Here is a 10922-nt window from a genome sequence, read left to right on the forward strand (position 1 = left end):
AAACACAAGTGACAAATGAGAGTTTGAGTGACAAAGAAGGTGAGATAAATGAGAAAGAGATGAGTGAGAAAGGAGATGATTTAAGAAAAATTGGAGTCAAAATGAGTGATTTAGAATTTGTTCCTAGAGCACCATTTCCACAAAGGTTAGGGAAACCTAAACAAGATCTTATGAACTCAGAAATCTATGAATTATTCAAACAAGTGAAAGTCAATATTCCACTCCTTGATGCAATTAAACAAGTTCCATCTTATGCAAAGTTTCTTAAGGATTTATGCACAGTCAAAAGGAGATTGAATGTGAAAGAAAGAGCTTTTCTAACTGAACATGCTAGTGCTATCATCCAGTTTAAGACCCCTCCCAAATACAAAGATCCTGGTTGTCCTACCATTTCATGCATTATTGGAAGTCATAAGATAAATCAAGCTTTGTTGGATTTAGGAGCAAGTGTGAATTTAATACCATACACTGTTTACGAACAATTAGGTTTAGGAGAAATCAAGCCTACTCGAATCACCCTTCAATCAGCTGATAGGTCAATCAAGATTCCTAGGGGTATCGTTGAGGATGTGTTGGTCCAAGTAGATAAATTCTACTTTCCTGTTGATTTTGTAGTGTTAGACACCGCACCAATTCAAGGTTCTAATGCCCCCATCCCAGTCATCTTAGGGAGACCTTTCCTAGCTACATCCAATGCCTTAATTAACTATAGGAATGGGGTGATGAAATTGTCTTTTGGGAATATGACTGTGGAGATGAACATATTCAATGTCTCCAAACAAATCGGGGAACATGAGGACATTAGAGAGGTAGATTTCATCCAAACAGTTTGTCAAGAACACTTTGAGAGAGTGTGGATCAAGGATCCATTGGAGAGAACTTTAATTCATGATGAAAGATTTTGTTCTTTGGAATGTGTTGATGAGGAAGTAAGAGAACTCGAGACTTATCTAGATCCAATGCCTATTATGTCAATAGGTCAATGGACCCCATCATTTGAGCCTTTGATTTCACCCCAAGTGAAAGTTGAGGAATCTCTTGTCCAGCCTGATAAACTAGAAAGGAAGCCTTTACCGAGTGATCTTAAGTATGCATTTCTAGGGGAAGATGAATCATATCCTATTGTGATCTCATCAAAACTTAGCATAGAGCAAGAACACAAACTTTTGAGAGTGGTGAGAAAACACAAGAAAGCAATTGGGTGGAAAATTACTGACTTGAAAGGAATTAGCCCTCTTTTATGTACACATAGAATCTATCTTGAAGAAGAGGCTAAATCTATGAGGCAAATGCAAAGACGATTGAACCCAAACATGAAGGAAGTAGTGAGAGGTGAAGTGCTTAAGCTACTTGATGTAGGTATCATTTACCCTATTGCAAACTCAAAATGGGTTAGTCCAACCCAAGTTGTCCCAAAACAATCTGGAGTCACGGTAGTGAAGAATGAAAATAATGAGCTAGTACCAACTAGAATCCAAACTGGATGGCGTATGTGCATTGATTATCGTAAATTGAACATGGTGACTAGGAAGGACCATTTTCCGCTTCCATTTTTAGACCAAGTGCTTGAAAGAGTAGCTGGAAGAGCTTTCTATTGTTTTCTTGATGGATACTCAGGTTACAACCAAATTGAGATTTCTTTAGAAGACCAAGAAAAAACCACTTTCACTTGTCCTTTTGGTACCTATGCTTATAGAAGAATGCCTTTTGGTTTGTGTAATGCACTAGCCACTTTTCAAAGGTGTATGATGAGTATCTTTAGTGACATGGTGGAAAATATTTTGGAAGTTTTCATGGATGATTTTTCAGTTTATGGGGATTCTTATGAGTTGTGTCTAATGAATCTAGAAAAAGTTCTTGAAAGGTGTGAAGAGAGCAATCTTGTACTCAATTGGGAGAAGTGTCATTTTATGGTGACACATGGCATTATTTTAGGTCACATTGTCTCTTCAAAAGGGATAGAGGTAGATAAGTCAAAAGTGAAAGTCATTCAAAAATTAACTACCCCTAAGACTGTGAAAGATGTGAGATCGTTTTTAGGACATGCTGGTTTTTATCGAAGATTCATTCATTCTTTTAGTACATTGCCAAACCATTGTGTAACTTGTTGTCACAAGATGTCCCATTTGATTGGACATCAAAATGTCAAGAAGCTTTTGAAAAGCTTAAAGGGTTGTTGACAACTGCACCAATCATGCAAGCTCCTGATTGGTCTTTACCATTTGAACTGATGTGTGATGCTAGTGATTTTGCGGTTGGGGCTGTTTTAGGGCAAAGAAAAGACAAGAAACCTCATGTCATATATTATGCTAGCAAGACTTTGAATGATGCTCAATTGAATTACACTACAACTGAAAAAGAACTCTTAACTGTGGTCTTTGCATTAGACAAGTTTAGGTTTTATTTGGTTGGATCTCTTGTTATTGTTTTCACTGATCATGCAGCATTGAAATATTTGCTCACAAAACAAGATGCCAAACCACGTTTGATTCGATGGATCCTCCTACTCCAAGAGTTTAACATTGAAATTCGAGATAAAAAGGGAGTAGAGAATGTAGTGGCTGATCATTTGTCTCATCTTTCAAGCTATAAGACCATAATTGATGAATCTCCAATAAATGAACTCTTTGCTGATGAAAATTTATTTTGTGCAGGTACTGTCTCTTACATTAGTTCTCCATGGTATGCTGACATAGCAAATTACCTAGCCACAAGTCAGATTCCTTCTCATTGGTCTAAACTTGACAAACAAAAATTCTTGCGCAATGTGCGCACCTTTTTTTGGGATGACCCCTACCTATGTAAATATTGTCCTGACCAAATTATTAGGCGGTGCATCCCTGATTATGAAATTCCAAGGGTCATTAATTTTTGTCATGCATTAGCTTGTGGTGGGCATTTCTCTTCCAAGAAAACCATTGCCAAAATCTTGCAGTGTGGTTTTTATTGGCCTACCATGTTTAAAGATGTTCATGCCTTTTGTGTTGCATGTGACCGATGCCAACGACTAGGTAGCCTCACTAGGCGTAACATGATGCCCCTTAACCCCATCCTTGTTTTGGAAATATTTGATTGTTGGGGGATTGATTTCATGGGACCTTTTCCAAGTTCATTTGGTTACCAATTCATCCTTGTAGCTGTTGATTATGTGTCTAAATGGATGGAGGCCATTGCATCTCGAACTAATGACCATCGAGTTGTGGTCAAATTCTTGAAAGAAAATATTTTCTCTCGTTTTGGCATGCCTCGGGCTATGATTAGTGATGGGGGAAAACATTTTTGTAACAAGCCCGTTAGGATTTTGATGAGAAAATATGGTGTAATTCACAAGGTCAATAACCCCTATCACCCACAGACTAGTGGCCAAGCTGAGTTGGCAAATAAGGAGATCAAGAACATTTTAGAGAAAACAGTCAATCCAAACCGTAAAGATTGGTCCCTACGACTAGTTGATGCTTTGTGGGCATATCGCACTGCTTATAAGACCTCTTTAGGAATGTCTCCTTATAGGCTAGTTTATGGAAAGCCTTGTCATCTCCCTGTTGAGATTGAGCACCGTGCATATTGGGCCATTCGGCAATTCAATGACAATGAAAACGAGGTTGGCAAAAATAGAAAGCTTCAATTGGATGAATTAGAGGAGCTAAGAAATGATGCATTTGAAAATGCAAAAATTTCAAAACATAAGATGAAAACTTTGCATGATAAACATATTCTTAGAAAATCCTTTCATGTTGGTCAAAAGGTTCTCTTGTATAATTCACGATTACATCTCTTTCCTGGGAAGTTGAGGACAAAATGGATTGGTCCATTTGTGATTAAATCCATCTCTGAGCATGGTGCATTTGAGGTAGAAAATCCCAAGAATGGAAATATTTTCAAAGTAAATGGTCATCGATTGAAACTTTATCTTGAAAATGTTGTGGCTGAAGTTGAGACATTGGATCTTGAAGATCCAATACCATTGTAGTATCAAAAGTAATGAGTTTTTATTTTTATTTTTATTTTCATTTTCATTTTTTTCTTCTTTTTTCCATCTCTTATATTTTCTTGTTCATGCATTCGGGACAATGCATTATTTTAAGTTGGGGGGTGTGAGGTTCTTTATTTTTTTTAAAAAAAAAACATCAATGTTTTCTTTTAGTTGTGATATGCAGGTTAAAAAAAAAGAATCAAGCAAGAAGTCAGCTCATGCCCAATTCAATAAGACATTCATCCTTGAAAATAGAAGGGGAGTAACAATTTTCTAATCTTTATACTTTTCTTCTCTTTCTCTTTTACATTGAGGATAATGTAAAACTTAATTTTAGATATTTCATTATGTTGAATGCTTGAGATAACCATGCTTGTTTTAAAAAAAAAAATACTTGCATTCGTATGTGAATGAGACTTGTTTAGGATCATCATTACCTTTTTGGGTTCATTATTGTGTTGAACATTGCATGCTTTAATTTGGGATAGATAATATCTTATAAAGCAAGATATAGCATACTTTTTTTTAAAATTACTGAAGTACATCTTTCCTTGTAAAAGTTGTGTGAGTTGTGTGAATATGCATGAAAGATGAGTATGATGTTTTACTTGTGATTATCCCTTTTGATCTAGTCCTAAACAAGGTTTAAGTAAATAGAATAATAATCATTACATAAATAAATAAATGTGTACAAAGTTCTATCTACTCCAATGTTTTGAGTTGCTCAGTAACTAGGGGTATTCATCACAAATGTTTATCTTTACGTCAAACGGCAGCTTGAAATATGAGTATGCAAAGCACTTTAAGTTTGTGACTTTGTGAGTAACTGGGAGCATTCATCACAAATGTTTGTATTCGCGTCAAAAAGGAAGTGACAACTTAAAGACAAAGAATAAATCATATCTTAAAAAAAAAATATATATATATATATATATATATATATATATATATAGATATTTCTCTAGTTTGCTACCTTATTTGTGTTGGTGAGAAGGGAAGATTACAAGTTGAGTTTTCATATGAATCAATTATGTTGGTTGCATGATAAATATGACTGAATTTGGAAATTTTGTATGGATGTTTGATTTAGAGAATGTGAGTATGCTTATTTTTCTTTATTTGCTATTGTGTACACTAAGTTAAAGATACCAATGTTTGCATGATAGGTCCTTCAAGTGTGATGAATCGAGCCTAATTATGGTTATTATTATTATTATTGTTATTTTAAAGGTTTTATGTTTTGTTTTGCTTGAGGACTAGCAAAATCTAAGTTGGGGGGTGTGATTGTGCATCAAAAGTGTCATTAAGTCTCTTATTTTACATATGTATTTATTGTTTTTATTTGGTTGTTTTTATAATAATTGATGTGTTTTTTAGTAATGAAGTTTGTTTTAATGTTTCGATAGGTTTTTGGAGCTTAAATGAATTAATTCAGAAAATTCAACGTCGAAATTCAGAACAAAGAATTGAAGAGACATTTAGTTGAAGATTGAAGCAAATTGATTAGTACTTAAAAGTGCATTTTTATCATGGTTTTATATCATCATTTTGCACTTGAAGTATCAATAACTCCTTAACCAAAGCATATTCAAATCTTGATTCAAATAAGTGCTCCAAATTTGTCTCAAAAATCAATTCTATTTCAATTCTAGAAAAGAATATCATATGATTTATTTCAAGCCCAAACTTGCCTTATGTTGTGTGCAAACTTCAACCATTAAACACTCAAGGTTTCAATGTCAATCTTAGCCCAAATAATAAGTACATTTGTATACTTATTTGATGCTCAAATTCAGCCCAAAATCAGCTCTAAATCAACCCCAAATCAGCCCTAAATCAACCCCAATCAACCTTCAAATCAACCCAAACACAATCCATGATCTTACATGTCCACACAACAAATAACAATTGATTTATTTTGGGTAATCCATTGATCCAAGAAGGCAAGCACATGGATGGAAAGGTGGAGGGGATATTTTAACATTATTTTGGGTCAAAAAGAAGAAGGAGACACCTCATAAATGAGGAAGAAAAACGTGCACCAAAGTAGTTGTAATGAGGAAGAAACACGTGCACCAAAGTAGTTGTAAAGCTGTCTTGATTTGATTTTTCAGAACACCTTTCGGTGTTTTGCCCATAACTTTTGACTCGGGTGTCAAAATGATCTGTTATTTAATGATCTGGAAAGGTCACAGAATTTCCTATAAATATGTGTCTAATAGACTTCTCAAAAAAAAGCTTCTAAGAGGGTCGAATTGCTGTCCAAAGTTAAAGTCAGATTTGTGTCCGAATTTTTTTTGAAATTGTAAAATCTATTTACATTTTTTTTTATCTTTAAAAACAAATCCATCAATTATTTTCAACCAAGTTATTGTTAATTTAATTTCTCTTGAGTTTTTTTTGTTACTTAGCTTAATTTCCAGATCTAGCTCTCTGTGGATATGACCTCGATCTTACCGAGTTAATTGCTACATCGCACACTCTTGCACTTGCGAGTTAAAACAAGCCGATCATAAAAAGCGGTCAAGTAGTGAGTTAAAACCAACTTCTATAACTCTTTTACTTGCCGATAGATCTATAAAAGTGCCTAGAGGAATAGTCAAAGATGTGTTTGTACAAGTCGATAAATTTATTTATCCTGTGGATTTTGTTATCTTAGACACAGAACCTGTTAAAGCATGTAATTCATTTCCTATTATTTTAGGACGTCCGTTTCTTACAACTTCTAATGCATTGATTAATTGTAGGAATGGACTGATGAAGCTATCATTCGGAAACATGACATTGGAGATGAATATTTTCAACATTTGCAAGCAACCTGGAGATGATAATGATTTACAAGAAATAGATCATATTGACGAATTAGTTTATGATTAACATGAATCTACTTTAAGTAAAAATAAGTTGGATGAATCTGAAGATTTGCGAATGATTTATTCTGAGGAAGAAATCACGGATGAAAAAAGCACCGAAAATGTTGATGCGAATCTTTTGTCAAAAGTGACAACAAATTTGACATCTAAGATCACACCAATCGATTATTACTTTCCTAAAGAATCCTTACTTTCTCTTAGTCTAATGCCTTGGTATGATAAAAATATCAATTTTCTTGCTTTAAAAGATTTGCCAGCTGATTGGAGTACCCAAGACAAAGAAAAGTTTTTGAATTAAGTGAAAAACTTTTATTGGGATGACCCTAACTTATTCAAATATTATCTTAATCAAATATTTCAAAGATTCATTCCCGACAATGAGGTAAGTAGTGTCATTAAACTTTATCATTCTGAAGCATATGGAAGTTATTTCTCATCAAAAAAGACAGTTACAAAAATCTTTCAAAATGGATTTTATTGGCCTACCATGTTCAAGGACACGCATGCATTCTGCAAAACTTTTGAAAATTGTAAAAAAGTTGATACTGGTCAAAAAGTTTTGTTTTATAATTCTCAACTCTATTCATTCCCTAGAGAGCTAAGATGAAGATGGAACAATCCTTATGGGGCCTGTGATATTGAGAATTCAATGAATGACAATGTTTTTAAGGAAAATGGACATCGTTTGAAAGCTTACTTTGATAATTTTCCTAGTGAAAATGAATCAACTAGTTTGAATGATCTTGTAGATAAAGGTTGATTTTTTTTTTCTTACATTGTTTTTGTGTTTCTTTTTCAGTGATTTTTGCTAGTTTCTCTCACCCCGGTCAAATAGCAGATAATGGTACTCCGTGACTTAAGTTGGTTCTTTTAGTTTCCCATAATAACTGATATTTGTGTATATATTTATGCAATTCTTTAAATCTCTCTTTCAATTCTCATTTGACAATGGACACTAATCTTGAAAAATTGAAAAAGTATTTTCCCACTCTACCTTAGAATGCGATTACAAAAATTTACCGTGCTAGATGTGCAAGATTGAGGTTGTTAATGAATCATGGAATTCCTGAAGATATTTGCTGGTTGATTGAAGAAAAGGTCCGATTATCAGGTGAGTCCTCTAATTCCTTTATTTCACACATGCCTAGAATAGGTAAAAGTACTTTTTCAAAGAAACGTCGTGCAAAACGACTGAAAGGTTGTCATTGATGTGCTAAATGGACTTGTAATACACAATGTCGTTCTTTAGAAATGGTATCTATAAACCGTGAAGATAAAATACAATTCATTAAGGATGGCCTGAGTAAGGAGTCTTTAGATAATCTTCTATTAACTCTTAAGACACATCCTAATGGAGATATGCATCGTGCAATTCATAATTTATGGCTACTATTTCATAAAGAACATGATCAACTTAGTCTTGGGAATCTGACTAAAAAAGACCCTGTTTGCTAGTTTTTAAGAAAACTAGATGGGAAGCCTATCCCCGACCCATAGAAGGCGTTTAAGCTGTTCTTGAACGTAAAACCAAGGGAAGATGTGAGCCATAATCATAACTACCTGTACATACACATGCTTTTTCAAAAGTAAATAAATAAATAAATAATGAGAGAGAGAGTGTGTGTGTGAGACTCCAGCTGGCCTATATATAGGTGGTATGATTGCCCTTTTAATTTCTCATCTATAAAATTCTCTCTTCCTTCCCTTCATTTCCACTCAATCCATACATTCATCAAATATAGAAGTGTGTAGAAATGGCAAGTTCCTCAGGTCATCAAATAAGAAATATTTGTGTTTTCGTGTGTAGAAATGGCAACCTCCTTTGTGTGTGGTTTCCAATTGACTACTAAGAGTTTATACTATACTTGTTTGACATACCGTTAGTGGATCCTCTAACCTTGATATTTATTGTTATCGTTGTTAAATCTTTATGTTAATATTCCATCTCAAAGTTCTCACCTTCTTCTTCTTTTTCTTTATTATTATTATTATTAGTATTAGTATTCTAGGGTCATTAAATTTTGTAAGTAGTGTCATTAAATTTTGTCATTTTGAGGCATGTGGGGGTCATTTCTTATCAAGAAAGACAACTGCAAAAATCTTACAAAATGGATTTTATTGGCCCATCATGTTCAAGGACTATTTTTGTCTTGTGAAAATTGTCAAAAGTTGGGATCTATTTCAAAACGTCACATGATGCCTTTAAATCCTATTCTTATCTTGAGATCTTTGATCGTTGGCGTATAGATTTCATGGGTCCATTTCCTCCATCATTTGGTTTCTTGTGCATATTAGTCACAGTAGATTATGTTTCAAAATGGATAGAGGCAATTCGAAGTCGAAACAATGATCACAAAACAGTGATAAAGTTTTTGAAAGAAAATATTATGAGTCGATTTGGAATCCCTCGAGCCATAATAAGTGATGGTGGAACACATTTCTACAACAAGCCATTTCAGTCTTTAATAAAAAAAATATGGAATCACAAACCACTACAAGATTTCATAGTTTTACCAATAGAAAAATTTCGTCGGTGTGTGATTAGAAGTTTGTTGGTGATTTTTTTACCGACGGACGTAGTCCGTCGGGTTACCTTTCATCAATGATTCAACATTCCGTTGCTATATCAGTCGGGAAAACAAAAAAACCATTTGCCGATGGTTTTACAGATGAAATTTGCGCGCTAAAAAAAAATTCCCGCTTGAATATACCGATGAATTTGTATTCCATCGGTGATATCGTGATTCATCGACGGACACTAACAGTCGGTAGGGCTGTCGGTGGGTGTATGAAATACCGACCGAATATATCTGTCTGTAAATTCATTGGTAAGTGTGGCAGCTATTGTCAAATGCCGACAGAGTTGTTCCGTAGGTAAGTCGGTCGGGGGGGGTATGAAATACCGACCGAATATATCCGTCTGTAAATTAGTTGGTAAGTGTGGCAGCCACTGTTAAATGCCGACGGGGTAATTCCGTTGGCAATTCGGTCGGTGAGTGTATGAAATCATTGGTAATTGTTTTTGAAAAATTATTTAGGATATATAATATAAAACTATGTAAATTAATTGTAATACAAATCAATTATGCAAATAAAATTTATATTAAAGAAAGAAAACAAAGTTAAATAATATTCATTACAAACTGAATATGTTTCAAAAAAAATATTAAATAAAGTTTTAAAGTTAAATAATGTTTATTACAAATTAATATAAAGGTGGAGCTGGAGGAGGAGGAGGAGATCCTGGAGGAGGCTGGTGGTTATACAGCCAAAAAGGATTAGGCACACATGTTCCATTATTTGCCATGTTCATAACCATTTTGCGGAGCTGTTCGTAAGCCGTTTTTTTTTGCTTATACTCCACTTTTTGTTGCTCTTGAGACGTTTTGAGGTGCGCGTACTCCGCTGATAGGTGGTCATATTTCTCGGTGAGCTAAGTTGTGTGTTGCTGCAAGGCCTAGAACTCCTTAGATTTGGAGCTCGATATTGATTGGGAGCTCCCAACAGTTGAAACACTATGGGTCGACCGCAAGTTATTGGTCGTAGTGTTAGAGATCCGTAAACTCGATTTTTATCGGGTCCACCTGAGGAGCCAACCTCCATCCACAAATCCGGATCGAATTCTAGATGGTTCAAAATATCTTCCCCATATCTCTCCCTTAGCCGATTATTATAGGTCTCCTGAAAATAAAAATTAAAAAACAAGTAATCATCATATTCAATTCAATAAACATAATAACTTACATAATAACTTACAAAATGAAATGGTTGAACAAACATACCATGAAATGTTGAGCATGGTTATCAACGAACTGTTGCACCCTTTTCTGGCGGTCTTAACTCCACGCGTGCGTCTCCACAAACAGCTCCATCAGGCTTGGCTCACATCCAAGAGACGCAGCCTATAATAAAAAAAGATATATTAACAACAACTGAATATAACGATATATTTCATTTAAATTAATCTTACCATCCATTTCGCATGTGCAGCAAATGGAACGGAGCCGCTAGTGTGCATTGTCACCCCGCCATGAATTGGCCGATTCCGGTTGCCAGCACCGGACCTTGAGCGTCGT

The sequence above is a fragment of the Populus euphratica genome, unplaced genomic scaffold (genome assembly GCF_000495115.2).
Source record: "Populus euphratica unplaced genomic scaffold, PopEup_1.0 scaffold1136.1, whole genome shotgun sequence".
In the NCBI taxonomy this organism is placed as follows: Eukaryota; Viridiplantae; Streptophyta; class Magnoliopsida; order Malpighiales; family Salicaceae; genus Populus; species Populus euphratica.